This window comes from Chelonia mydas, chromosome 6 (assembly GCF_015237465.2).
Source record: "Chelonia mydas isolate rCheMyd1 chromosome 6, rCheMyd1.pri.v2, whole genome shotgun sequence".
NCBI lineage: Eukaryota > Metazoa > Chordata > Testudines > Cheloniidae > Chelonia > Chelonia mydas.
Genome location: NC_051246.2, coordinates 76,562,363 through 76,588,839, shown reverse-complemented (window position 1 = coordinate 76,588,839; position 26,477 = coordinate 76,562,363). Strand labels below are relative to the sequence as shown.

At 41.6% G+C, this 26,477-nt stretch overlaps 1 protein-coding gene across 1 annotated transcript in view; it reads right to left on the bottom strand.

The window, feature by feature from the left end:
- The window catches only part of FMN1 (formin 1), a 430,195-nt gene extending 407,296 nt beyond the window's left edge, over positions 1-22,899 (bottom strand). The window contains exon 1 of the mRNA XM_043548088.1: positions 22,830-22,899. The gene's annotated coding sequence lies outside the window, so the exon portion shown is untranslated. The remainder of the gene's footprint in view (positions 1-22,829) is intronic.
- Between the last annotated feature and the right edge of the window lie 3,578 nt (positions 22,900-26,477).

Genomic DNA, 26,477 nt, shown 5'->3' with positions numbered 1-26,477 from the left:
CTATTTTATTCTCTCAATTATTCTTCTGAATCTCTCTGCTATTGTTTTAGGGAGTTCATTTCTTTTTTTTCCTAGTTCACTTTACATCTCATTTAATATCTACATCAGTGTAGCTAAGGTGAATGTTTCTAAGTATCCTGCTGTTCCCTTTTCCTAAATAAAGTTTATTTTGCAAGTTTCTTGTGTGTAAAGAAATCCTCTCTCAAGTCTTCCCTCACAGATATGGTCTTTGCAAATATTATGGTTAGGGCCCTACCAAATTCACGGCCAAGAAAAATGCATCACGGAGAATGAAATCTGGTCCCCCCAAATCTGGTGGTTTTTGTGTTTTTACCCTATACTATGCAGATTTCACAGGGGAGACCAGCGTTTCTCAAATTGGGGGTCCTGACCGAAAAGAGTTACAGGGGATCCCAAGGTTATTGGGGGCAGGGGAATCATAGTATTGCCACCCTTACTTCTGCACTGCTGCCTTCAGAGCTGGGCGGCCAGAGAGCAGCGACTGTTGGGTGGGCGCCCAGCTCTAAAGGCAGCACCCTGCTAGAAGCAGCACAGAAGTAAGAGTGGCAATACCATACCATGCCACCCTTACTTCTGCACTGCTGCCTTCAGAGCTGGGCAGCCAGAGAGCAGTGACTGTTGGGTGGGCGCCCAGCTCTAAAGGCAGCACCCTGCTAGAAGCAGCACAGAAGTAAGGGTGGCAATACCATACCATGCCACCCTTACTTCTGCACTGCTGCCTTCAGAGCTGGGCAGCCAGAGAGTGGCAGCTGCTGGCTGAGGGCCCAGCTCTGCAGGCAGCAGTGCAGAAGGGTGGTAATACCATACCATGCCATCCTTAATTCTGCGCTGTTGCTGGTGGCGGCTCTGCCTTCAGAGCTGGGCTCCTGGCCAGCAGCCGCCGCTCTCCAGCTGCCCAACTCTGAAGGCAGTGCCACCACCAGCAGAAGCAAGGGTAGCATTACCGCAAGTCCCCAAAACTCCTTTTTGGGTCAGGACCCCTACAATTACAACACCGTGAAATTTCAGATTTAAATAGCTGAGATCATGAAATTTACTATTTTAAAAATCCTATGACTGTGAAATTGATCAGAAAGGACCATGAATTGGGTAGGGCCCTAACTAAGAGATTTCTACAAAGGAAAATTTGAAAAAGGGTCCCTCTGTGTTGAGCTGTGCTGAAAGCACTAATCTTCACATATTACTACTTTGCATTGGGTCACTTATTAGCCAACTACTATTTCCAAAGTGTCATGGTCATCAGCCGGTCTCACAATTAATAGGTTGCATATCATTCCTCTGCCATTCTGGTCTTCTGTAAGAATCTTTGCCTGTTTTGTGGAAACAGGCATGAATATACGGAATGGTTTGCAGAGAACGTGACCAAAAAAAAAAAAAAAGTAAAAATAAGTTTAAGATACATCTAGATGTGCTCCTTAAAGAGGCTATTAGAAATAAAAGAAAGTGGGATTAAGGTAGATTGCATTGGAAAACTTCTTCCTATTTCTAAAATTTCTTATTCATTCGCTATAATTTGTTGGTAACAAAGTTATCATATACTATTACGTATTAACCCATTAACAGCGCTTTTTGGAATGAAACAATTGTAAAATAGATCACATTCCAGCAATGTACAGTAACTTTCAGAACCTGTTTAAAGTGAGTAATGTCTAATCTGCATGCATTTGCTTTTGACTAGGCCACATAACACTGATGGAAACTAAGGATCTAATCTTAAAACTGAAGTAAAATTTCCAGCTGTTATACCAACTCTTTTCCTGGTGTTAGGCACATCACTTTACCTCTCTGCCTAACTTCCTCTCCCCCCCCACCCCATCTATAAATTGGGAATATTAAATTTACCTGACTGACCAGGGTAACGTGAGTGTGATGGGGTGAACCCACCCCGCATTGGATGGGGAAGGTTAACGCCTCTCTGATGGTGGAAGAAGCCACACCCCCCACATCCCTACTGGGCATGCTCCAGGTGTAGCACAGTAAAAGAGGGAGCAGCCCAGCTCAGTCTGGGCTGACTGCCGGAGGGGAAGGCTTCTCCTTGCCGGCTCCCAGCTGGGAGCAGTTAGAACCCCAGACCATGGAAGCTAGAGGCCTAAGCAGATGTCCAGCTCCCTGCAGACTCTCCAGGGAGGTCTGAGCTACAGGGAGTTGCACTAGCTGAGGAACCCGGAGATCCCAAAGACACACAGACCACCATCACGAGTAGCTCAGTAGGAAATAGCGCGGGGTTGGGGAGACTAACTATTGTCCCGATGATAGTCAGTGTGTTGCGGACGGATCCCCACTGACTCAGTGCCAAGCACCCTCACCACTGACAGGGCCCTGGGCTGGGACCCGATGGAGCAGGGAGGGCCTGGGTCCCCCTACCCTGGCCACCATCCACCCCCTTGGGTGGTGGCCCACACACCCCCAACTGGTTGCTAGGCCATACAGCCCTGTCCCAGAGGACAACTCTTGAGTCTGGCTGCTAGGCCCCACTAACCCAGGGTATCTCTATTGACTCTGGCCGCTAGGCCTTGCAAACACAGGGTAGCTCTCACTCTGGCCACTAGGCCTCACTGCCGTGTGAAGAAGGGTGACCCCATTGACGTGGGTCATGAGACCATATCACCCTGCGGATCAAGGCAATTATATAGACTCCGGCCATTGGGTCTTACAGCCCAGCGGATCAGGGCAACTCTATTGACTTTAGCCCTTAGGTGAAACTGCCTAGAGACACAGGGCAGCTCGAAGGACAGAGTGAACTCACCCTGCACTGGATGGGGTTCCCCTGACCCTGTCACAGTGAGAATTAATGTTTGTTAAAATGTTAGTACCAATTACAGAATTTTAAAGAAAAAGTCTATCAGGTTTATAGTATGTAAATTCAGAAGCAACAGATCTTCTGGAGAGACATCAGTTTATCCAAAAATCTTGATTCACATGCACAGTGGGAATCTGCTGTCAAAAGTTTAATCAAAAGAATCTCAGCTTTGGGGGCTGGTATTGGAAGTATGGTTTCTTCTTTGCAACAGTAGACAATTCCTTAGGTTTACAGGGGGATAGATTAAAGACAGTAACTAAAGACTAACTATAGCAAAGGTTTTGGGTAACAGTTGTTTTTATAGATGCCACTTGTAAACTATCGTCATTGTACTCAACCAGATGAAGCAGTGGTGTACTCTTCACCCCTGTATGTATGCGTATGTACACATGTGCACCCCTCCCAAAATAGAACAAGATCAGATGCCAAACAGCTCCGTGTAGAAAAGGCACTAAATAGAATCTGAAAACTTATGATTGCCACAATGCAGCATGGTATATACAATTACCCAGTTCCAACCCAAATGATGATAGGGTTCTCTAATGTTCACAGAACAAGGATGAATACAGGGTTATAAAAAGAATAAAGACATTATGAAGTGTTCTGAAAGACAGCCTCTGAGCCTGTGGAGGAGATGCATATCACACTGCTTTGGATTCCACAGAGGACATCTCCATTGGCTTAGTCTTTAAACACTCCTTGTGAACGACTACACAAAACAAAACTATGGTAGTTTTAGTAAAAGCTCACTCTCTCCATACTAACAGGTTTTATAGGAAAAACAATAATGAAAGTGTTTTATCTGGGGAGAAAAACTGTGTGACTATCTAGCAAACACGGTCACATTAGAAATTTCTTAATGATTTTTGGGGGGCTGGGGATGTCCACTGATTACATATATTAGAGTGGGGAAGAAGGTGACAAACCCAGAATGAAAGAGTCATCTAGTAAATTCATTCTAGAGACCGCCTGGGAGTAATTGCTACATTCAAATGGAAACCAAGGAGAGCACAAAACAAAACAAAAAACAAAAAAACCTGACTGCATTTAAATAGGTCAAACTGCATTAAAAGGCAGAGCTGGGATTTCTGTAATACTCTATGTTCTGTAATATTAAAGGGAAAACATATTAAAAGAATCTGAAAAAAATCTGAACATTTATCTAAAAAGCAATTCACTAGGCAATTCATTTTTCAGTAATCCCTGCGTTACAGTACCAATATTAGGATTCCTCCTAAAAAAACAAAAAACCTCATTTATTCCACAAAGCTTTCTAGAAATGATGATTCCTCCTTCATCTCCAACACAGACTGGAACACAATGGACTGTGTGTGTCAGATCTGTTTTTATTTATCTGAAGAGGAGAGTTAAAAATGCCTTAGGTCACCACCTGGGTCTCATGTGTTTGTAAAGTGTCTCGTACACTGCTGAACCTCTTCAAACATAAACCACATTAATTACATTCAATAATGTACAAGTCTAAACTCATTAATACCTAGCCTAGCTAATTGTGTTTTGAACTCAACCTACTTTATTTTTAGTTAGGGTTTTTTTTTTTTTTTTTTTAAAAAACAGTAACTGAAAGCATTACACAGAACCTGGAGATTTTACAGAGTCTTGGAATACCCAGAGTGATCAGTGCAGAAGGGATTCAAACTTCCCATCAGAAAACTGGCTCAAACACTAGAAGGAAAAGTTTGCTTGTGAGATTAGTTGTAAAAGACATTATAAACAAGTAATTTCCACCCACTTATACTCTTGTAAACTCCCTCCCAACCCTTCCTTCTTTGGGGTAGGGATGTGAAACAGGCAGAGAAGGAATGAATGAATAAAATAAATAAATAACAAAATCCAGACTGATGTGTTTAAGAATTCCATGCTGACCTAGTCCAGCTGTTATGATAGTACAAATTGCTGCCTCATATGGAGAATCAGAGTTTGTTCCCTAACCTTGTCTCAAGGTCAGCATGCTGCAGAGGAATATCTTTAGGGAGTATCTCATATTGCTTTCAAAGTGAGTACTTTCATTCCATTCCCAAAGCTGCACAGTTGGATTCTAAGGTAACATGGGGCCTGTGACTGAAGATCTGGGAAAGTAGAATTAGATCCCATGGGACCCCCAAAATACCCAAATATTTGAACCATCCTCTAGAGTATAATTAAAGCTATTACCATTCAGATTGTTCATTAACTTGGGACAATAGAACATCAGAGTTGACCGGTCAACCACACACCTCATTTGAAATCGGAAGTATGCAATCAGGTAGCAGCGACAAAAGCAAATGAAGTATAGTACTGTGTTAAAATATAAACTACTAAAAATAAAGTGAAAAATCTTTGACAAGATTTGTTTCTGTTCTTCTTTCATTTAAATTAAGATGGTAAAAAGCAACATTTTTCTTCTGCATAAAAGCTGTATTAGGTCAAAGTTGTATTAAGTCAATGTTCAATTGTAAACTTCTGAAAGAACAACCATAATTATTTGCTCAGCGTTATGAACATTTCAGAGTTACAAACAACCTCAATTCCAGAGATGTTCATAACCGTGAGGTATTGCTGTAATTAAGAATTGAAAATTATAGCGACAATGAAACTGGCAGGAGGAGAATTAAGGAGCACAACAGTTCAATTACATAAGAAGTCCTGTTTTTCAAAATACTTGTACTGTAAAAAGCAACAAAAGGACCTAATTATAAAGATGCATCCTATGGCCCATCTGAGCAGTACTGCAAGAAATCTTAAGAGGACAGGAGCCTATGGCAGGCTCAGAGTTATGGTTGTGTATTGCACTCAGCAGAATCTCTCTCAGTGAATACATTTGTGTTCAAGGCATAAAAAAAAAAAAAAAAAAAAGAAGAAGAAGAAAAAGCCACATGCCTGCCATCTACAACAAAAATAGGACAGATCTGCTTCTTCATATTCAAACCTTTCATCACATCCAAAAAGTATACCTTAACTTTAGAGTGGTGTAAATATTGACCTTTTTCTGGGCTGAAAGTAGCAACATTGTCAGATTGTTTTCAAGGCAGCTAATCAATTTCAGAAAGGAAGGCTGCAGTCCAGCAGGATTTAGTACATGAAAGTCTTGACATAAGATTGATTTAATGAAGAGGTGGATATTACATTTGAATAAATTCCTCCCTGTGGACGGATCAAGAGTATTGAAATCTAGCAAGTGATATTCTGGCTAACAGAGGAACGGCACCTGTACTTAGTTTTATTCCATTAATTCAGTTTGAATGTGGCAGAGACATTACCAAATGACAATACTAACAAATGTTTAGAAAAATATGTAATAAAGGACCATAGTTGACATCTAGGGGCTTAATTAATTTTGCTATTTAATCTGACCCACACAGTAGAATCTTTCTAAATTTTAGAAATCATGTCTTCATCACCACTTCATAGTTAGCCTACATCAACATTGAAGGGAATGAAAATTGCCACCTTTTGATGGCTTATCAGCAATGTGTGTGTGGACTTTGTCAAAACAGCATCATTTTGTGCAGGTGTTTTTTGTGATGTGAACACCTATCCACTAAAAAACGGACCATCTCAACCTGGAAGCCATGGTCTGAAAGGGTGCCAGAGATTTAGTTTCCACTTTCACTATTAGGGTGGGTCCTCCAGGTTAGGGCTGAGGCAGTTTGACAGAGCAGTATGGGGAAAGTTGCAGTGCAGCTGCCTCTGTTGTTCTTGAGTCTGTTGATAAATGGAGAACGAGGCCTATCAGTCCATCACTTTTCATGAGCATTGAAATATCGTGAGAGAAAGTCTACAAGGGAAAGTAAAAGATCATGCCTTCAGAGTTCACAGTGAAGTCATAATTTAAGAGTGTACTGCTACTGAAGGCAGAAAAAGGACTAAAAACTCAGTTCATCTGGTCACGTTTCCATTTGATGCAGAACTGCGTGGGATTTGTCTACATGGAGAAATCTATGAGCATTACCACACTGATATAATAATACCACTATAACTCCTCATCTGGACACTTATTGGGAATAAAAGTGGCCTTTCTTCAATTCATCTTATGTCAGCCCTTAGTTCCTCAACCAGCATAGTATTTTAACTTTATTTTGGGTTATCATGTCTCTAAACTCAACAGCCCCACTTTGTCCAAGTGATAAAAGATAGTCAATGACAATAGGATCCAAAACCTCACAGTTATAAAGGGACTTACCAGCTTTATTTCATTTTGGCCAGAAACAATGTCTTTCATGCAACTATGTCATATTCCACTGGGGGGGTGGGGGGTGGAGGGGGAAAAAGGTCACTGACAAAAATCTCAGATGTCCATCTTGACTGCCACGTACATCATAGTATATAGAACCAAAGACCCTTGGTTGTAAAATACATGCTTCTTAATATGTGAGGTAAAAGAAGTCCCCCCTTATCTATCAAAAGTAGTAGGGCTTTTATCGTTCTGTGGGCTGCTGCCAGCCACTAGAAGATAAAATAGTGTCCCACCCTACCATTATATTACAAGACCCCGTCTCATTTATGCAAGTTAAGGAGCATAGGAAAAAATATTTCCCACTCTTTGTGATATGCTCACCGTTCAGTAAAGATAAAAGCCTGAATTTAGGGTTTAATAAAAAAAGGGAAGGAGGAACTCACAGCTGTTATTTTTAAAGCACAGATATTAATATCTGCATGTGAATAATCTGTTAAGGTGTTATTAGAAGCAGAGAAAGGAATGGATGCAGCAGGTGAGATTCAATTTAAAAATGTACTGTGAATGTGGTATAAATAAGAAACCAAAATTCTTTCATTAGATTGAAGAGTAATCTGCTGAGTAGAACTAGTCAGAGAAACTTTGACAGAACAAGGTTCTGGAGGAATATGATAGGTCCTGCAATGACTATTAGCCAGGATGGGCAGGGATGGTGTCCCTAGCCTCTATTTGCCAGAAGCCGTGAATGGTTGACAGGGGATGGATCACCTGTTCTATTCATTCCCTCTGAAGCATCTGGCACCGGCCACAGTCTGAAGACAGGATACTGGGCTAGATGGACCTTTAGTCTGACTCAGTATGGCAATTCTTATGATGAAATCTTAAGGATTCATGAAATGGAATCATTTCAGCCAAATTTCATTCAGAAAAAATGGGAAAAAAGTTCCAGCAATGAATGAAATATTTTTATTATATACTATTCTCCACCACATATTATATTATAACCCTTCTGCTAGGTGGAGCCAGCAGCAACCAGGGCTGGGTTCAATATCTACAGGTTCATTTTCAACGGTACAACACAGAACTGGCTCATGCCTCCATCCAGTAACCTGGGAAAATTTACACACCACCCCTGCGCATCTCTGAAAGGCAATACTTCCCCACTCACAAGCACAGAGTCTGGGTGTAGAAAAGAAACTTTTAATGAAAGGAGGGAAGTCACCTGACATTAATTAGGGAAAATGCCACAAGCAGGATTCATAATCCTAAAACTGTGAGCAGAATGCCCACCCCAGAGTGCATGGGGCAGTGCCTTCCACCTCATGTTCTTGAGTTCCTTTTCTGTGCCCCTCTCTGCTCCCTCACCAAACCCCACTCACAGAGGTTGTCCTTGGTTAGAGAGGACCCATCTGTGTGAGTTCACCTCCCACCCAGGGAAGAAGGCACCTTGTTTGCTCCACCATCTGAGTACCTGCTTTGGCTCACCACCTCGCCAGCCGTTTGTTCTGCTCATAGCCTTGCCAGCCGCTCGTTCACAAGCTGTCAATCACCTTCTGCTACCATCTGCCTCTCTGCTGTGACCTCTGAACATCAATCTCTTAGTAATTTTCAGCTCTTAGCAGGCAGGGCAGAAACACAATCCCACCACAACTGATTTCAGCTGTGATTGAGCATTTAAAGTAACAAAGAGTCTAACGAAGCATATAATTTTTTTCCCACAAATAATTTTTTTCTTCAGAATTTTCCTTTGGAAAATTTCAATTTTTTCAGTTGTTCTGATTTGTAATGAAGCCAAATTTCAAAACCCTTCACAATACTAAACTTGTGCACCGGCCTCTATTAACCATAATTAGTGAGGCCTATCTGTGTAAAAAGTGTTTTAAGTCCAATCACTATTGTTTTACAACACTAAAATGTTTCCAGAATGCAGTTAAGAGTCAGAAGTACAGATTAAAGGTGCAATTTGAAATTTCAGCAGAAAGTCCCCTTAGACTCATTCTCTGCACTACCTTACAGTTTCCTGGCAAACAGGAGTCAATTTCATATTAATCCTAACGCTACCCAGATTTTATGTATATTTGAAAAATCACTATACATAATACAATCCATAATTGACACTTTCAGGAATATTTATAGCTGGGATTAAGCTTCAGATCACTTTATCTTCCAGAATCCCAAAGTCACACAAACAGTGCAGGAAGAGGAAAATCTCTCTCTCAGGATAATTCTGACATGACAAAAATCCAAATTTGCATCGGTAAAGAAATCCATCTGAATACAACAACTATTACTGTGTGCATGCTGAAATAATTGCCAAGGCTAATGTTCACTGTTCCTACCTTCCTTCCTCATCATAATTGATGCTGTCACCTCTAGTTCATCGTTCTATAGCCAACCAATGCCATTAAGTCAGGGATAATCGATAGGCGGACCTCAGGCCAAATCTGGACTGCCAGATGCTTTTGAATGGACAGCAAAATCTTTTTATTTACTTATTTTTGTATTCTTTTCTCTGGAGTCTGGACCTTGACTATACCGTAACCAACAAATGTGGACCTTAACAAAAATAATTGATTACCCTTGCATTAAGTGAATCAATAGTGATTCCAGTGTATATTCGTGCACCATATAGATGTCCTACATCTAGTAGAAAATGTCATCCAACCTACTGTGACAGATTGGATCACAGAAATCCCCTCTGGGACTGCCACCTGATGTGCTGAGACTACCTCTGAGCCTGCTTTCCCTGCCAGCTTGGGACTTCGGTGCCCTGCCTGGTTGTGCCAGACATGCTAGCCTGCTACAAACACACACCCAGGTCTGAACCACGTCCCACACAAGCTGCAGGCTTAACTGAAAACAGCTTAAGAAATGCTCCTGTCTCCAGCACTCAAATACCCAACTCCCAATGGGTCCAAACCCCAAATAAATCTGTTTTACCCTGTGTAAAGCCTATACAGGGTAAACTCATAAATTATTCACCCTCTATAACACTGATAGAGAGGTATGCACAGCTGTATGCCCCCCCCCCAGGTATTAATACATACTCTGGGTTAATTAATAAGTAAAAAAATGATTTTATTAAATACAAAAAGTAGGATTTAAGTGGTTCCAAGTAATAAAACAGAAAAGTGAATTACCAAGGAAAATAAAACAAAACACGCAAGTCTAAGCCTAATACAGTAAGAAAGTGATTACAGATGAAATCTCACCCTCAGAGATGTTCCAGTAAGTTTCTATTATAGACTAGCCTCCTTCTAGTCTGGGTCCAGCAATCACACACCCCTGTAGTTCCTGTCCTTTGTTCCAGTTTCTTTCAGGTATCCTTTGGGGGTGGAGAGGCTATATCTTGAGCCAGCTGAAGACAAAATGGAGGGGTCTCCCAGGACTTTATATAGTTTCTCTCTTGTGGGAGGAAACCCCTTCTCCTCTCCTATGCAGGATCCAGCTGCAAGATGGAGTTTTGGAGTCACATGGGCAAGTCACATATCCATGCACAACTCAGAACTTTACCGGCCGATGCCACATTCCCAGGAAAGCTCAGATGTGGATTGGTGTCTCTCAAAGTTCTTTGTTAGCTTAAGTATTTCTTGATTGGGCACTTACTGAGTCTTTTCTCAAGAAGCTGACCAATTGCTTCACTGAGGCTACTTAAAATCAAACAAGTACACAGCCAGTATTCATAACTTCAAATACAAAAATGATACATGCATGTAAATAGGATGAATATATCTAGTAGATCATGACCTTTGCAGAGATGTGTTACATGGCATATCTAGCATAAAACATATTCCAGTCATGTCATATTTATACTCATAAGCATATTTCTATAAAGCATTATGGGGTGCAACATCACACCTATTATACTTGAGATCTCACCTTAAAATCCAGTTGGCTGTATGTAGTTGCTGCATGACAGAAATCCAGATGTATTAGCCATGCTATGCTAAAAAAAGTTAAACTTCACTTTTTTACCTTTTGTCTGTCCTGCTGAATTCAATCTTCCAATTATCTCTTTTGAACATTAGTTCCTATGTCAACTAGTTAGCTATTTTGCATTGCTAAGCATTCAGTCCTTGGGCCTATGTTCATCTTTGTGTTATTCATTACTTTAAAATCCACAAATGTTACAATCATCGCACCACACGTTAAGCGGCGCGGGGATGTTTCTTCCTGGTGCAACTACTGGAGGAACCAACCAAGGGCCATTCTCCTCTTGACCTGCTGCTTACAAACAGGGAAGAATTGGTAGGGGAAGAAGAAGTGGGTGTCAACTTGGGCAGCAGTGAGCATGGGATGGTGGAGTTCAGGATCCTCACAAAAGGAAGAAAAAGAGTAGCAAAATACAGACACTGGACTTCAGAATATCAGACTTTGACTCCCTTAGGGAACTGATGGGCAGGATCCTCTGGGAAGCTAATATGAGGGGGAAAGGAGTCCAGGAAAGCTGGCTGTATTTTAAAGAAGCCTTATTGAGGGCGCAGGAACATACCATCCCGCTGTGTGGAAATAGCAGCAAATATGGTAGGCAACCAGCTTGGCTTAACAGTGAAGTCTTCGGTGAGTTTAAACACAAAAAGGAAGCTTACAAGAAGTGGGAACTTGGGCAGATGACTAGGGAGGAGTACAAAAATATTGCTCGAGCATGCAGGAAGGCCAAAACACAACTAGAGTTGCAGCTAGCAAGGGATGTGAAGGGTAACAAGAAGGGTTTCTACAGGTATGTTAGCAACAATAAAACGGTCAGGGAAAGTGTGGGACCCTTAATGAATGGGGGAGGCAATCTAGTGACAGATGAAGTACTCAATGCTTTTTTGCCTTGATCTTCACAGACAAGGTCAGCTCCCACACTGCTGTCCTGGGCAACACAGTATGGTGAGGAGGTAAGCAGCCTTCAGTGGTGAAAGAACAGGTTAAGGACTATTTAGAAAAGCTGGACGTGCACAAGTCCATGGGTCCAGATCTAATGCATTTGAGGGTGCTGAGGGAATTGGCTGATGTGATTGCAGAGCCATTGGCCATTACCTTTGAAAACTCGTGGTGATCAGGGGAGGTCCCAGACGATTGGAAAAAGGCAAATATAGTGCCCATCTTTTAAAAAGGGAAGGAGAAGGATCCTGGGAACTACAGGCCAGCCAGCCTCACCTCAGTCCCTGGAAAAATCATGGAGCAGGTCCTCAAAGAAACCATTCTGAAGCACTTGGAGAAGAGGAAGGTGATCAGGAACAGTCAACATGGATTCACCAAGGGCAAGTCATACCTGACCAACCCGATTGCCTTCTATGATGAGATAGCCAGCTCTGTGGATATGGGGAAAGCAGTGGATGCGATATATTTAGACTTTAGCAAAGCTTTATGCAGTCTCCCACAGTATTCTTGCCAGCAAGTTAAAGTATGGATTGGATGAATGGACTATTGGATAGAAAACTGACTGGATTGTCGGGCTCAATGGGTAGTGATCAATGGCTCGATGTCTAGTTGGCAGCCAGTACCGAGTAGAGTGCCCGAGGGGTTAGTCCTGGGGTCGGTTTTATTCAACATTTTAATTGTTCAATATTAATGATCTGGATGATGGGATAGATTGCACCCTCAGCAAGTTCACGGACGACACTATGCTGGGGGGAGAGACAGGTATGCTGGAAGGTAGGGATAGGGTCCAGATTGACCTAGACAAATTGGAGGATTGGGTCAAAAGAAATCTGTTGAGGTTCAACAAGGACAGGTGCAGAGTCCTGCACTTATGACAGAGGAATCCCATGCACTGCTACACGCTGGGGACCGACTGGCTAAGCAGCAGTTCTGCAGGAAAGGACCTGGGGATTACAATGGATGAGAAGCTGGATATGAGTCAGCAGTGTGCCCTTGTTGCCAGTTTTCCCCCCCTCCCCCACTACAGAAAGGATGTGGATTAATTGGAGAGAGTCCAGCAGAGGGCAATGAAAATGATCAGGGGGCTGGGGCACATGACTTACCAGGAGATGCTGAGGGAACTGGGCTTCTTTAGTCTGCAGAAGAGAAGAATGAAGGGGATTTGATAGCAGCCTTCAGCTACCTGAAGAGGGGTTCCAAAGAGAATGGAGCTCGGCTGTTCTCAGTGGTGGCAGATGATAGAACAAGGAACAATGGTCTCAAGTTGCAGTGGGGGAGATCTAGGTTGGATATTAGGAAGCACTATTTCACTAGGAGGGTGGTGAAACACTGGAATGGGTTACCTAGGCAGGTGGTGGGATTTCCATCCTTAGAGCGTTTTAAGGCTTGAAAAGGATGGTTTAGTTGGTGTTGGTCCTGCTTTGAGTAGGGGATTGGACTAGATGACCTCTGAGGTCTCTTCCAACCCTAATCTTCTATGATTCTATGTGTGTACATCTTTAAGGGATAGAGAGGCACGGAGTGAGTTTGCAGCAGCCACAGAGCAGGTCAGTGTGGGGATGCTGACCCATCCCCCCAGGTGACTGGAAGAGAGAGGGAAGGTTACATAAGTATATGCTGTGTGAGAGAAGCCCTCTTCTCCCTGGACCAGGTCATGGGGGCAGGAAGGTCGATAATTTGGCATCTTGCACCTTATTGTGGCAGATGTCCAGTGCAAGTACTCTATAGGGAGGGATACAGTGATGAGATTAAACCTTTATCAATCTATTTAAGGAGGTTAAAGGAGAGGAAATGGGTGGGGAGGTTAGGTTCATGGCTCCTATGACTGTCCCAGCAGGGACACTACCTCCTCCTTCTTTATAGCCCATCTTAACCCTCATTCAAGAGGGATGGATGGTAAGGTCCCAGCAGAGGGTGGGCTGATGGAAGCCCTCTAATATATAGTGAATGATCATGGAATTAAGTACACTGCACACTTTTCTCTGTCAGGTACTCCGAAACAGTTAATAATACAGTTGAAACCTAATTAAACCAAATCCAGCGTCTCTTGTCCTTCTTCTGGCATAGCCAGACAAACAGAGAAATGTAAGAAGAAAACCACTTTGAAGAAGATTTTTTGAAAGGACAGACTCAACATTTTCCTTACTATTATTAGGTTGGATAGCTCCACAATAGCCACCAAATCACTCATAATTTCTCAGGTTTCAGAGTAACAGCCGTGTTAGTCTGTATTCGTAAAAAGAAAAGGAGTACTTGTGGCACCTTAGAGACTAACCAGTTTATTTGAGCATGAGCTTTCGTGAGCTACAGCGCTATGCATCCGATGAAGTGAGCTGTAGCTCACGAAAGCTCAGGCTCAAATAAACTGGTTAGTCTCTAAGGTGCCACAAGTACTCCTTTTCTTTTTTCATAATTTCTCAGTTTATCCAGATTTCTCTACCTTTGGCTATTTTGCTTCTACTTGTAGGTTAGAATGCAAGACTTGCTGGATAAGTTATTTGACAAGGTTTCTCTCTAAACCTCACTACCATGCCTTTTTTGCTTGTGTGAATAAGACCCACCTAATATTCTAAGAGCTGACCTTTGGCAATTTTACTTGGTTTCTAGAAGCTTTCCACTTTTTAAGTCTTTTCCTATACACTCGTCTGAAATGGGATAGGAGGGCTACTGTGTGTGTGTTTAAAAGTTCCTTATTTCAGCCACCCAGGAATTTACTTGGCCTTCAGGTCCTCTCCAACTAGTCCTATCCTCCACTGCACACAGGTACTTGTTTCTCAGACACTCACTGCATTCCATTAACTCCTTTAGGAAATATTGTGTTTCTATTATGAAGTTATGATATTATGGTCTCCTTATTGGTGGATTAGTACAGCCAGCCAGAATCCCTGGAATAATCACACTGGCACAGGCTCAGTTTAACAAGAGAGCCACATTTATTACTGGAAGAGAGTAGAGAGCTATAGTCTATAGGAATATGGTAGTCCCTCTTTACATTGTTTATGAGCCTTGTTGTGGTGCTCATTGTGTTCTCTGTTTTAGAAACCAGCCAGTGCAGTAGGGAACATAATTAGGCCTTGTATATTTAGTAAACCCTTTTTTCCTGCCCACCTACAACTCTACCATGCCCAGCTGGCTCTTCTTACTGCCACATAGAGGGGGAAAAGACACAAGAAGAAGTTTCCCTCCTGTTGCTGGCACTAACATTTTCTTCTATCCCCAAAAGAAAGGAAGAAAAATACCTGAATTTTCTGTTACTTCCTGAAAGAGGGGTACTTCCCATCTGGGAAAAACCACCATCCTTCCCTTTATGGGATGTCTGTGGATGTGCATGAAACACCCACTCATCCAGCCAGCACAGTAACTCTATTACAATACCTTATTATTTATATAGCACTTTTATCTGTCTATAAAGCATCATGCATATCAAAGACAATGTATCTATCCCAAAGACCTTACATCACCATCCAGACAACATGAAGGAAGGTGAACACTAGATGAGGGATACCAAATAGGAGGACAAAGGTTAAAGTAAAAAGACTGATGATCAATAGAGTCACAATCTCTATCATAACAGGGAAAGAATTTCAGGTTACAAACTCCTATGCTTCAACCTGCTCCAACAATCCTACCATGACATTAGCCTTGAAGAGGCTGAAACACTTTCCTTAACTGCCTGCATTCTGCAGGCAATGAGACTGACTCTTCCAAAGAGGGAAAGCTACAGATCAAGCATACTCAGAGGGAGAGCTGTTGCCTAACTTCTGAATTGTGGCAAAAAAAGTTTCACATACAGAAAGACTAGCAGGTATACACATTTAAAAGTCACTTTTGTCAGAACTGAGACCAAACCCCAGGTTTCATGATTCCTCATCCCATCTTCTATTATTAATATTAAACATCTAGCTATTATATTGTAATTTTCATCAGATCTCAAAGCCCTGTAAAAAGCCCTTTCCCATTTTACAGATGGGAAATTGAGGAAGTGACTTGTCCAAGGAATAGAATCTAGGTCTCATGAATCCCAATCTAGTTCTCTAACCACTAGTCACCACAGCTTCCACATAGGAATCACTTCCCCCACCACCGAAATACAACTAATTCTGGAGTGAGACACATGACTTTTAAATAGCACTCAGTATGATTACACGGTAGTTTATGACAGAGTGAAACTACAACTGCTCAGAAATTTTCCAAAAGAACATTCTTCTGTCGTAAAATGCACATTCCCATGGAATGTTTTGCTTTCAGTGAATGTGTAGATTTCTATGAATCTTTTAAAGAAAAGGGAGGTGGGTTTTTGATAGAGACCATGAGAACACTACCTGGTTTCTTGCCAGCGTGCTATCCATCCATCTCCCCAGCAGCTCATCTTGTGGGGAGCTCCCAGCTCCTCTGCAGCAAACTTGGCAGGCTAACATGGAACCAAGAGCCTGAAACTCTGGGAGCCCCACGCGCTGCAACGCTCAGGCTGCCCCAGTCCTCCACAGATCACCTAGTGGACTGATGTGGAATTGGGGCTCCCAGGCTTCTCAGCAGCCTGCCAAGCATGAGGTTCTCAACTTTCCTGGCTCCTCTGCAGCTCACCTAAAGGAATGTTTCAGTGTTTCTGAAACTAAATGTTGAAGAATTCACTTCAATTTTTCCTGGTAGTTCTGGCTTTTACACCTGATTCAGGACATCTTTTTTTCCCAAAGCCTCAAAATTTTTCACAGACATGAAATTCACTTTCCTGGCTAGCTCTAGTTAAAACTGAAGATGAAGTATTAGATAGGTAAAATTCAATTTTGAATATGGCCAAAACATCACAACTATTATTTGTATTCTTCTACAAAGTACCATGCGCAAAAGAAATTCAGTAAGGACAAATACAAGGTACACTTAGGAAGGTACAATCAATTGCACACATGCAAAATGGGAAATGACTGAGCAGGAAGCAGTATTGCGGAAAGGGATCCAGAGGTTATAGTGGATCACAAGCTAAATATGAGTGAACAACAAGTTTCAGAGTCCGCTGGCACCTTAAAGGCTAAGGGATTTAATTGGGCATAAGCTTTTGTGGCTAAAACACCACTTCTTTATTTGTGAATAGAAATAATTATAGTTAAAGATATGAATAAAAATATTACATGCCCAATTTAAATACTAGTTTGTTGTTGTTAGAGGAAGGATCCTGGGGGATAGCGGGGGGGGGGGGGAAGTCAAGCACGTCTCATGGCTGTTATGTTTGCTCCAGCTATTTGTAAACCACACAAACAAACAGCATTCTTAAAGGTCAATATCAAATACCATATTCCTACTAGTACTCTAGATATGTTGCAAATCTTCAAAGTGCAAAACTAACTAGAAAACATCTCAAAGACTTGCAAAATGTTGCATACATGAAAGAGAAAGTGCAACATCACAAACAATGCTGATTGCTGTACATCAAATACAGAGCACTGCAGGAGACATCAATAGGGCATGTTGCACGAGAACATACTGACTACAGCTGCAGAGAACAGGAACAAAGAAATGAATGGCACATTCTAAAACACAGTTTTAACATTACATATTTGCAAGGTTATGCATTTCTTCTTGTGAAAGCTTGTCTGTGAGATGGGATCCCGAGCTTTACACTTTTTCCAAAGGGAAGTAAAAAGTTTTAGAATTACCTAAGGGACTATCTCCTGCCCTAGCTCTCTATGGGCTTGGCTTGCTGATTGCCCCCATTATATTCAGTAGTTGGGAGGCCAAGCCTTCTCTGGTGAGGCTCTGTGCAATTATTAACTGCTCTCCTTTAAGACCAAGTCCATGTGTGACAGGACTGAAGACAGTTTCCTTTCTCATGTATTTTGTTTTGGGGCCAGTGGTGTGTTAAAATAAGAGTTTTTGTTTTGTTTTTTTAAATTCAGTTGTGTCTTTTACTTAATTGGGCCCTAGTTTTAGGGGCTTTGTTTTATTTTTGGTATCACAAGTGCGTCCTTACAAGACATTTAGATGACTGATTTCCTACATTTGCCCATCCTGCCTTCAGAAATTTTCAATATGCACTGTGTGGTCAATATTCTTAAGTTTAACCATGTTGGGCCAAGGAAGAAAACTCTTCATGATGTGAGCAGTTTATTCGTAGGGCCGAACAGCCTTAAATATTTTTGTTATTGCTGTAATCCTTTCCACTAATATTGAAGAAAGTATGCCAGAATTAGATAAAGTGATGCAGTTTTTCATCAATACCTCCCCCATATGTAGCATAGTTCAAAGCTGGAGTGAAAAGTTATTTTGAAGAAGCACCATACTTAAAGGACTAGGAGCTTGGAACTCCTGCATTTTAATCATGGCTCTCCCACAGACTTGCTTTGTGATTTGGGGGCAAATCACTTAAAACTTCAGTTTCCCCATCTGAAAAACTGGGTAATATACTTGCTTTACCTCAAAGGAGTACTATAAAGGATTAGTTAATATTCATGCAGGGTTGCTAAAATGTAAGTTACTCTGAGAATTATTAAACTGAAGTCTCATTATTTTCCAAATAAATACTTCCAAAAGTGATTGATTACTATATTGGAGAAAGCACTAGATTCCCAAAATGGATTAAAACGTTGGTTCCAAGCAATGGAGTAATTACACGCAGAAAATGCTTTGGTTCAAGGGCAGATGATAGACAAATCACATTATAACCAATCCTTAGATGCTGTCTGGAAGCTATTGTGAAGAAGATACAAGACTCAGATGTGACACTGATGTTCTTAGTGTATGATGGTCTGACGTAGGTAACAAAACAAGTAGGGAAGTGAAGTTATACATAGCTCTAACATGCTTAAAATTGCCTACCGTCTCAATTTCAATAAGCAACAGAGATAATATTTGGTTTGAGTGACAGTGAGGCACATTTAGACCCTAAATGACTGATAGCTCATACGGTACAATTGAGAGACATAATTAAGGAGGTATCAAAAACTGACACAGATTAAGTTCAAAGTTTTCAATCACTTTATTAATAGTTTTCAGAGTAACAGCTGTGTTAGTCTGTATTCGCAAAAAGAAAAAGAGTACTTGTGGCACCTTAGAGACTAACAATTTATTTGAGCATAAGCTTTCGTGAGCTATATCCGATGAAGTGAGCTGTAGCTCACGAAAGCTTATGCTCAAATAAATTGGTTAGTCTCTAAGGTGCCACAAGTACTGCTTTTCTTTTTATTAATAGTACCAGTGCTATACATGTGCAGATGGTAAGTTTGCTTTCACGTTAATAGACTGAATCTCCTTTAGAAAAAATAATGGAAGAAATTATGAAGTTCCTGCTGTGGACACAAGTTTGCCATATTACTCCATGATTTACAATTAGCTATACTGTCATTTGAAACAGAGGTGCCAAACATAAAAATAAGATATGAAGCATTTAATCCTACTTGGCTCTGCCAACTAATTCCAAAATGAGATACTTGCAAAGTTTACCATCAGTACTCAAACCAGAAGACTATCTTGAATGTACAAATATTGAGCTGTAAGGCCTTAAAGTTGAATTGTGTTTTAGGGATGAATACAAACATATACTGGAAATAAACAACTCCATGTCCAGTTTAGCAATTAAGACAACCTAAACAAGTAAAGATGAACTCAGTTGAAAACCATTCAGATTAGGAGAGAACAGTCGGAACTCAGAGAAAGTGCAAGCACAAAATGATATATCAAAGTGATAACCTGGTCTACATCAATAGAGGAATTATGCAGAGAAGAAGATTCACACTTCAAAATGAAGTGTTACTTTCATGAAGGGTTTTGACAGATTTCTTGTATGTATGTATATATATATATACATACATACATACACACACACACACTTAAGTGAGGTTGACATGATTTAACTTAAGCAAATCTAGCAAGCCTGTGATCTCTTTAGCACTTGCATCAACACAATTAATTCATGTGAATTTTAAAGCCATTCTGCAAAACTAATGCAGGAACCAAGCTAGCAGGAAAATTAGAAAATTCAGTAAGGAAATGGATTACTGACTATTGATACTAAACCAGATTTCTTGGTAACTCTTGAACATACAAGTCCCTGAATTATGGATAAATTAAATATATTACATATCAATACTGAAAAGGTTTCCAATATCATTTTTCCAGATATTCATACTTTAACTGAAAGCATTTGTAGTGATTAATGGTCAGAATGACAAAAATAATATGCAAGTGTCAATCACATTGGCAAGGAAAAAAAATAGTGAAACTGGAAGCATATTTACAGGGAAGAAAGTCTTCACTTTCTCCCTCCCCTTCTGGAGCACACATACATGATAAAATTCCAAATAAAACATGTTGACAAAGTCCTGTCATACATTCAGATGGGAACAGCTAATACTTAGGGCTTATCTTCACTACCGGGTAAGTTGGTCTAAGTTACACAACTCCAGCTACGTGAGTAACACAGCTGGAGTCGACGTAGCTTAGGTCGACTTAACCTGGTGTCTTCCCCATGCTGCGTCAATGGGAGACGCTCTCCAGTCGACTTGCCTTACTCTTCTCGGGGAGCTGGAGTAATGGAGTCAACCGGAGAATGCGCCTGTCGATTTAGCGGGTCTTCACTAGACCCACTAAATTGACACCTGCTGCATCGATTGCAGCAGTATCGATCTCTCTGTGTTATCACAGGGTGACAGTGGTGCTTTAAGAGGGAGCAAAAGCAGTGCACCTGTGACTTACCAGGCAAGTGTCTTCTATAAGCAACCTGCAAGTTATAAAATACAGGAGAAAAAAGCTTCAACCCACTAAAGTTAGACTTTCATTAAGAATATTTACCTATAGCTGCTGTCAGCAAAAGAATATACACCACATTGCTTAGAGAACAGGCTAATAGTTATAAAAGGATCAGAGGTTTCCAGCTGAATTCAGAACAGCAATCTAAGCTAATAATTTTCCTTATTGCGTGATGGTTACAGTCAAGATGGAAAATAGAGAATCTTAAAATCTATCTGGAGTTAGACAGTTTGGTAACCTGCTATATGATAAAGCTCAGGATGTCCTCTTGAATTCAGAAATAAATTACTCCCGGGGGAATTCTGCGCCACTGCATGTGTGCAGAATTCATGTCCCCCACAGATTTCTTTGCTTCCCTGCAGAAAGATGACTCTTTGACAGGGAAGCTGCAGGAGCAGTCACACACCACTCCCTAGCTGCACAGGTACATTGTTTCAGGCAGCCAGTGCAGAAGTAAATCACCTCAGGGCTGGAGACACTCCTAACCTGAGCTGGGATCAGCTGCTAGTGCCGTCTGGGCTGGAAGCAGGAGAGGATGGAACGTCCTCTTCCCTTGCAAAGACTGGGTGGGGCTGTGTCAGACCCACCCCTAGTAACCTCCCCCAGCTACAGGAAGCTCAACATCCCTCAGCCCATGCACACCCCTCGACCCATGCTGCTACCCACAGACCCCATTGGCCTGGAACAGTGAACCACGGCCAGTAGGAGCTGCGATCAGCCAAACCTGCGGACGTTGCAGGTAAACAAACCGTCCCGACTCGCCAGCAAATTTCCCTGATGGGCCGCGTGCCAAAGGTTGCCGATCCCTGGTCTAGATAATACTTAGTTCTGCCACTGTGCAGGGGAGCGGACTAGATGACCTACCCAAGTCTTTTCTTGTCCTACATTTCTAGGATTACAAATTCATACCTAGGTTTCAGTCCACTGTCAGCCCTCTTTCAGTGTTACTATTTCCCAGGCTTTTCTCTCTCATTGAACATTTGGGTTTCAGATTATTTCTCCCTGACACTTATTGGTTTACACTTACTGAAGTTGAATCTCGTTGTTATTTTCTACCAAGTTTTCTAATTTCTAGGGACTTTGTTATTGTCCCTGTTTCAAAGCTATTATTCCTAATGGCATTTTGGTATGTATAAGTAGGGGCATTGCCAGCAGATCGAGGGACGTGATCGTTCCCCTGTATTTGATGCTGGTGAGGCCTCATCTGGAGTACTGTGTCCAGTTTTGGGCCCCACACTACAAGAAGGATGTGGAAAAATTGGAAAGAGTCCAGCGGAGGGCAACAAAAATGATTAGGGGACTGGAACACATGACTTATGAGGAGAGGCTGAGGGAACGGGGATTGTTTAGTCTGCAGAAGAGAAGAATGAGGGGGGATTTGATAGCTGATTTCAACTACCTGAAAGGGGGTTCCAAAGAGGATGGCTCTCGACTGTTCTCAGTGGTACCAGATGACAGAAGAAGGAGTAATGGTCTCAAGTTGCAGTGGGGGAGATTTAGGTTGGATATTAGGAAAAACTTTTTCACTAGGAGGGTGGTAAAACTCTGGAATGTGTTACCTAGGGAGGTGGTGGAATCTCCTTCCTTAGAACTTTTTAAGGTCAGGCTTGACAAAGCCCTGGCTGGGATGATTTAGTCGGGGATCGGTCCTGCTTTGAGCAGGCGGTTGGACTAGATGACTTCCTGAGGTCCCTTCCAACCCTGATATTCTATGATTCTAAGGTTTCCCAACATAGAATCAGCTGTTAGTGCATTAATATGCTGTTTACTTCTTCCAGATGTGGCAGAGCTCCGACCTTGTCCCCGTGGGTCCCGTGCTTCCAGGTGGTTTATGCTAGCTTCAGAGGCTCACTGCAACCCTCCACATAGCCCTTCTCTCTCTAGGGCCAAGGATACAGTCTACTGAGTCCTTTTCATCATAAGCCAGCAAGAGGGTTGGTGAGAGAACTCCCACAGTCTCTTTTGCTCCTATGGCCTCATACCAAAACAGTTTAGCCTCCTGTCCTGACAGGGGCCTGTTTTCCCCTCCCAGGAGGTGTTTCTATAGTGGTGGGTTGGGGGGAAACCCGGGCCTGCCCTCTACTCTGGGTTCCAGCCCAGAGACCCTAATGGTAGCAGCTGTTGGCAGCCAACCTTTCACTGCCAGAGTTGCTACATTTCCCTGGGCCACTTCCCCACAGCTCTCCTGCTTCTCCCTTCTTCACCCTTACCTTAGGGCTCCCTTACCAATGACTTGAAGGTGTCTTCATCAACTATCCTTTCAGCTGCACTTCCGCTCCGCTGGCTCCCCTCTGCCTGACTGGAGTGAGCCCTTTTATAGTATCAGAGAGGCCTTAAGTAAGAGTCAGGTGGTCACATTATTTTAATGGCCTCACCTGACTCTTTGCAGGTTAATTGGAGCCAGGTGTTCTCATTAGCCTGGAGCAGCCCCTGCTCTGGTTAGTCAGGGAACAGAAAACTGTTAATCCAGTGGCCAGTATATCTGCCTTCTGCTACTCTGCTGTACCCAACTGGCCTGAGTCTATCACACAGATTAATGACAATGTTAAACAAGATCAATCTTAACATGAATCTTCATGCTTTCCATGTGGAAACTGTCACTATCACTCAATACTTTATCATAATCCCTTGTTTATGGTCTTCTAGCCAGCTGTCAATCAACTTTATTTAGAAGATAAATGTTAAATGGGATTGCTGCTAGTTTTCCCCCCCATGTAAAACACTGCCTGGATACTTACTATAATAATAATAATAATTTAAATTTCATTAACTTTTTTTCCCAGGTAGCAATGGTTCAGAAGTAGGGCTAATAGGGTGGTAAGATGAGAGAAATCAAAATAACGTGGCTACATTATTTTTCTGATGGCACAAAAACACAGGTCAAAAATTGTGAAGACTTGTATAGTACACACACAACTAATAAGAATAAAGTCACATCAAATTAGGGTGATGCAAGACATTTAGAAGTGCCAATTTCTTATATTTTTGCCTTATTAACTCTTATATTAAGCAAACAGGACAAACTAAATTATATACAGGCTAGTTTAAGAATTGTTCATTTATTCACAAAACAGTAAGTATAATTTCATTCTTTGTCAGTCTTAACACTAGGAGTTGTTTCATCTCTGATATTCAATTTAATACTTTCATCTAGTAGAATAAATACGGCAATTTCAAGTTTCAAGACATCTAATGATTTAAGCTCAGCACTCCCCTATGTTACAGAAAAATAAAAGCCCTTAGCCCTTCTCCTGGGTTCCTGACGTGCCCCAGGCCACTGTTCACTCTTACAGTTCTGAAGGTGCATGCCTGCTGCTTTTCTTCTCTGCCTAACTATGCCTCTTTCCTTCCAAAAACTGGCTCTTTAATTTTCTCCCTTCTTGTCTTTCCTTTCTCTCACTTCTTCCAGTTTCTGTCTCTGTATGTGTTCAGGATAAGGTTTTCTTCCTATTTAACTTAAGTGCCATAGTTAATTGTTGTGTACAACTTTCTGAATTTCAAACAATACTTTCAAGGATTTTGGTTGATGCCGATTAGTAAGTGAATATGAAGACTGTCAAATTCATATTTGCAAAGCACTACTGATAAAATCAAGACTATGTAATTCAAAAATAGTTGAACACGTATGTTATTTTAAGATAACGTGCTTATAGCTCTTTCATCAGGAAGCAATGTTTATTAAATGTTCATAGTAAATGGGATTTTTTTTTGTTAATTATTCACACATCATCTTCTTTAAAGAGTTCTGCATTTCAGAAAACCTCCAGTCAAACATGGCTGGCTGCAGCTTTTTCCAGAGTTGGCCAGAGTCATTCTACACGTTGGTCAGAAGGGTAACCTAGGAGAAATGTAAAAGGTGGAGCTTGTTCCAGACCTGACTAACTCTCATGGAGAAATCCTTCTAAAGCCCTCTCCCATTTAAGCTAGGCAAGCTCAAATGACTATGTTGATAGTATCACCAGGCAAAACTGGTCCCTTGAACTCTACCCAGAAAAACAGGAAACGAGTGCAGATCATGTACTACTGCTGCTCTAAACCTTGGAGGGGGGAGCCACAGAAAATACTATAGCAACATCCGACTCAATCAAGTGACGCGTTGAAAGGCTTTGGAAAGAAGAACAACATTAACCTGCCGTTCAGTGGTGAGAAGGGCAGCCATTAGGATACCAAGTTTGAGTAGCAGGTAAAAATAAATAAATAAAAAAGGGGGATCCCACTCATCTAGGTATTTCTAATGGACCTATGGCTATGGAACGGCTAAGATTTCTTGGGAGTGAAAGAAAAAGGATGAGTGGGAAATTTAATTTGTGAAATAGTTTTCTAGGGAGTTGCCATCAAGTATCCCCGAGCAGAATATTCACAAATGATCATCCTCTGCCTATATTACTTGCATTGTCTGGGAGGCAGAGAAAGTAATTCTGCTGTAAAATCCTGACTATTGCCATGGCAAAATAGCATTTTGGGATCAACAGCTGACAGAGTCCAAGAAGGGAAGGGGAACCAATAGACCCAGTCCCATGACAAATATGGAAATGATCGTTAACTAATGAAATCCTTCAAGTGTGTTGTCATACTGATGAATTCCTCAAAGGAACCTCAGAATGGAGACTTAGTGATTAATTTTCACAACCCAAAGTTCCCCCTTTTAATACTCCCCCATTGTCCCGCAAAATCTGAATACTGTAGTATAACTAGCTAAAGAGGCTTTCAGAGGGGAAGACAGCAAAAAATCTTTAAAGATAGTGAGTTGGCCATCTAGACACACCGGAAAACCTGACAGCAATTCTTCGATTCCACAATCTGGAACAAGGGCCCTGCTGTCAAGGCTGAATCCCCACTCTGTCACTCCGAGTGCAGAAAGTGGGGCCCCGCAAATATTCTTAATTAATCAAATAGTGGGGCCCCTCAAAAATAATACTTACTACTCCAGGTTTGTATTAAACTCCCAAGGTTACAGCTTTTCTCTGACCTTGGCTTGGCAAACGCTGCCACCACCCAACTGCAAACAAACCCACCCTTTGGACCCAGGAAGGAGCACTTGGGAATTCCTCCCTGTGGGGTATTCTCAAGCCCTTACACACACACTTCCCCGGGGAAGAGCTGAGAAAGAAAACAAAGGAAATTAGCTGTTGCCCCCAGCTAATCAAACAGCATATGCACAAACCTCTTAGGACACCAAAAATTCAATCCTGTTCTTAAAAAGGGTAAATTTTATTAAAAACAAAAAGAAAAAAAAATACATCTGAAACTTAGGCTTTTGCTAGATTTTAAAAGAGCAATTCCAAAACCCAAGCACCCAAAATAGCTTTCTTGGGGGGTTCAGCTTAAAGGTTACTAGCAAACAAAAGCATCTGGGGTTAGCACAGAGGAGTCCACAAGCCAATAAGAAATAAAAGAAATAACCCTAATCGCGTCTTTTTAGACATTCCCTAATTTTACTTACATATCTGAGGCTCCAAATAAGTAGGTTCGAGGTATGAATTAATAATCTAATCATAGCTGGCTTAAAGCTGCTTACAGTATTACTGCTCCGTGTTCCTGCAGCCCAGAGAACAACAGACAAAAGGGAAAGTTTCTTTCCCAATTTTAAAAAGCTCTACCTTCCCATTGGCTCTTTTAGTCAGGTGCCCACTCCTTTTCTTTTTCCTGTGGGCTTGTTAACCCTTTAAAGGTAAAGCAAGCAGAGAACAGACCAAGAGGGATTTTACAGCTCTGGCTGGGTGTCCATCAAAGGGAGCTACTCACCGCCCCCTTTCATGTATCACAACTGCTACCTTGCCCTTCCCTCAGTCCTAGCCTTTTTCCTGCTTTTTACCCCTACACAGATAGCAATGCATCACTAAATATTTATGCAGATCTACTCAGGCAATGGGA